We start from the raw sequence: 4,229 nt of genomic DNA, 5'->3' as shown, positions 1-4,229 counted from the left end.
TTCGGAAATTTTACAAATTTTTACAAATTTTTACAGATTTTTATGCGAATAGATATAATTTTATGAATCTAATTAAACAACTTGAAAATACATATATATACATATAATTCTATGAATGTAATTAAACAATATAAGTAAATGGCTATCTTAATATCACTCACTATGTTAGAATATAATAATTTCAGGCATCAGAGAATAGTGCTTCATAGCTTGTAACTAATACTAAGCGTTAGTTTAGGTGTAGCTGAGTATTACACATTATTATTATAAAGGCAGAAATAAGATTATGTAGCTTTAACATTAATTTAATTAATTTAATTTTTAATGTTTAATATGAAGGGATTGGAGTGTTGATGGTGCATGCGAGGACGAAGGAAGGATGTTGTCTGTTCGGAATGGAACGGATGTAAAGATGTGAGTAAGGTGAGGAAAGGTTGTGCGTTTCGTCTCAGAGTCGCTGCCTAGACTCATCAGTGGGGCTGATGGCAACGATCCCTTACCCCAGACGCTTGTTATAACTACTCGCTAAAGCTGGACGGTCGGTCGGACACCCATCCTTGAAGTGTTCCGCACTCTGTTTGCTTGACATCGAAGATCGCTAGACTTCGACGCCAGCCACTTGTATCTTGTACGAGTCAGTGTTCGAAACTTGTACTCGAGGAACTATAGGCCGTTACATGTTTCCTGATTTCCTCATATTATACATTTAAAAATGTATAACAAACTGATCTCCTAACAATAAAATGTGATACCATCTCATCTTATAAATAATATCATAAATACAAAATATATACTGTATGAGAGCTGAAGAAAGGTTTCGAAGGACAACAGAAATCATTCATCGGTACACTATAATACACGTGCTTATTTGTATGTGATACTTTTGCGTGTAAAATCAATAAATGTTCTCGTATTTAAGCTTGTATCTGAAACAACAGTCAGATTCACATTCGAGAGACTTCTTAACTCTCAATAATAACTTAACCTGGCATGTGAAATCGTGATTTATGGGCCACATGTAGACACTTCTTCTTTTTGGAGGCTCCCTTCCACAGTAGACTGTAATGATTACCGAATTGCTCTTTCTCCAGTTAGCACTACATTCACATATATTAGCTGACATTACTACGGCTGCAATCGATGTAAATATATATGAATGTAGTAGTAGCTAGAGAAGGAAGAATTTGATGGCGATTTTCAGAGTCTAGTAGATATGGAGGGATATTCTCTCAGCGAAGCAGGCAAACAGGAGACACGTTTATCTATAAGTTATTTACCGGGGTTCGTATGAGCTGATCACTCAGTCTTCCAATTCCCCCACTATGAAAATTAATTTCTCTAATTATTTTTCTTAGAAAATTGAGATCCCTACTATTTCTTGGGCTGTCAGTTCATCACCTCTGATTTATACCATACGTAATCTATCAGCTCGGGCAATTTCCCATAATGCTAATTGTTAGAATTATGTGTGCGAAAGACATTTGGCTTCTTGTTTCTATAAAATAATTTATTATTCTATTTTTAGATAAGGACAATAGTTCGTCCGTCTTTTATGCTGGCAAGAAGTACTAACGTCTACCATTTTGCGGGTATTGTGACGCGATAGTTCATTGTTTTTTTCCCCGGTCGCTAACCCGCGTGCTTGTTATATTTAATGTTCTCTATAAACAGTTATCATCGATCATTCTATCGATGTTTAATAATTTCATCGTTTTTTGAGGAATTTTGCCAAAGCAATCAAACGGCTGACAAATAGAAGTGATTGGCCCTCACTCGCCATCACTATAAAACAGGCCGTCAACAGGATGTCAGTGCGTCGTAACATACAATCAATGCGTTGTTAATGCGTTAGTAAAGTTGGAATACTCAACAGCTGTCAGTGCGTCAATGCGGATCACTGAGTACGTAAATACAATCACTGAGTGCGTATCACGTCACTGCGTTATCATTACAATTCGTCGTATAGTATAGTCAATCTTTCTCCTATACGGCCATATATCGGCTATTATATACTGCTATTTCTCCTATTACTGTTAGTGCTATCGCTAATACGTGAATAGTCGTCAGAAATTGGATGGTCTGTTAGAATTCCGTGCAACGTCCGATCTAAGCGAATCAGTCACTCATACAGTCCACTTATAGCAATCTTCGGTATTTTATCGGAATCGTAATAATCTTTCATAATACTTCACCATACGCTTGCTATCTGCCTCAGATACAAGCGAACCGGAATCATATTTCATGACACATCGTGCTGTAACACTATCTTACCTTAAAATGGTATCCAACATCTCAACAGTTTCTCTGATATACTTGAGAAAATGCAAACGAGTTATTACAAAATCAACAAAATAGATTCCATAATGCAGTAAAGGATAGGTGTAGATATACTTCGTACTTTTGATTCGTTGCTTGGTTGTTTGATCCACTATTGAAACTGCAAACAGTTATCAATAATATTTAATTATTTTGAATAACAAAATCGTAGATGATTAATCTACGAATAACTATCTTTGAATAACAAATCATAAGATATAGATTGATTACAGAAATAATTAGTTCATTACTGCCTAACTCTGTCTGAATATTGATGTTAAAATTAAAGCTATCAAAATGACCAATTTATAATCTTTTAGAGCAGTTTTGTACAATACTGCATTTTCAGATTTTAATGATTTTTCTAACATGTATGAATAAAAGTTTGCGTTCATTGTTGTATCATAAACTTTTCCTTGTTCCTTGCATTCTAATTCTTTTGATTTAATTTTTATACATTAGCCGTCAATTCAGTGTTAAAACTATTAAAACTATAGGAAACTATAGAAAATACAAGCTTACTAACTACTATAAGGCTGTAATGAGATATGATGAGTTGCAAACTATCTATAAATTACAGATTGATCATTGTGTCAATTAGTGTGAAATTAAAGTGCGGAATCCAGTGTAATACAATCAGCGTAGTTATAATAATAGACTATAAATCGTTGTACTAACTGAAACACATCCAATTCCATAGCAAAAATTTAAAAAAAATTGATAATTTATTGATGTATAAAAGTTAATATTTACTGATACGTTGATATATAAAGTTAAGTCGCGAAAAATGCAATAAAATGAAAAAGATAACTTTTCGAGAAATACCCATATTTGTAAGAATTCTTCAATTCATAATCTCTTTGCATTTTATCGCTCGTACTATTTACTCTAAAATGCATCAACAAGTATGATAGGACGTGAATAGATTTTATGACCATGAGGTCGTAAGCAAATTTACTTTCTCGAACTCACTTTTATGCTTATAATTCCGCGATCTGTTTAGCATACGAAATGTTAGTGGCAGATCTCATAAAATCGCTAATATTAATACTAATATTAATTTTTCCCGTATTACCTCTCTAATACAACAAGCAGGTATAGACGCTATTTTTAATAATTTAACTATATATATTGCAAAAATATAATATAAATTATTTAATAACAATAATGATGATAAGACAACAAACAATTAAACAAGACAAATAACACAAATTAACGATTCAAATAAACTCTTTACACAACACAATTAATTCTTTCAGACAACGCAATTAACTCTTTTAAACAGTTCTTTCTCGACAATTTCTCACGACTCTCATCGACTCAGTTTTCCAACTCGTTCGATTCTTCTCTTTTCAAAAAGAAAAGCGCTTCACGTCTACGTTGTTTTTCTCGCATCACATTTTCTCGTACTTTCGAGGAGAGTTTATTTTTGTGTGCGAGGATGAAGGTATGAGTTTGAAGGTAATGTAGGAAGTGATGTGGATAAGGGTGAAGAAAGTTTGTGCGTTTCGTTTCAGAGTCGTTGCCTAGACTCATCCAGTGGGACTGATGGCAGCAACCCCTTACCCTAGACGCTTGTTGTTATAACCAGAGACTGAAAACCGAAATATTTTGAGGTTTAGGTAAACTGAAACCGAAATATTGTGTATACCGGTATTTGGGAAATCGGTTTTAATACCGGTATATAACAGTATGGTACCACTTTCCTGACGAAAGTACATTTTTCATTTTCTACATACAGTGACTCTTATTAATATTCGGACATCATGCTATTCAAAACATTATTGTGGATTTCGATAGTAAATTTGGATTAATTTTTTAATAATATAATTCATTCATTATAGTTCATAGTAACATAAATTTTATTTATTTATTGCACATTTTTCTGCTGTTGGGAAAACTCGGTTCCCATC

The 4,229-nt window shown here is 33.5% G+C and overlaps 1 long non-coding RNA gene across 1 annotated transcript in view; it reads left to right on the top strand.

Annotated features, from left to right (window-relative positions):
- Positions 1–3,894, top strand: part of LOC122530250 — a 22,823-nt gene extending 18,929 nt beyond the window's left edge. The window contains exons 3-4 of the long non-coding RNA XR_006306939.1: positions 424–453; positions 3,834–3,894. This is a non-coding gene — a long non-coding RNA (uncharacterized LOC122530250). The remainder of the gene's footprint in view (positions 1–423; positions 454–3,833) is intronic.
- The last annotated feature ends 335 nt before the right edge of the window (positions 3,895–4,229 follow it).

Source organism: Frieseomelitta varia, unplaced genomic scaffold (assembly GCF_011392965.1).
Source record: "Frieseomelitta varia isolate USP_RPSP 00005682 unplaced genomic scaffold, Fvar_1.2 scaffold_334, whole genome shotgun sequence".
NCBI classification, from domain to species: Eukaryota; Metazoa; Arthropoda; class Insecta; order Hymenoptera; family Apidae; genus Frieseomelitta; species Frieseomelitta varia.
This window is presented reverse-complemented; position numbering and strand designations above follow the sequence as displayed.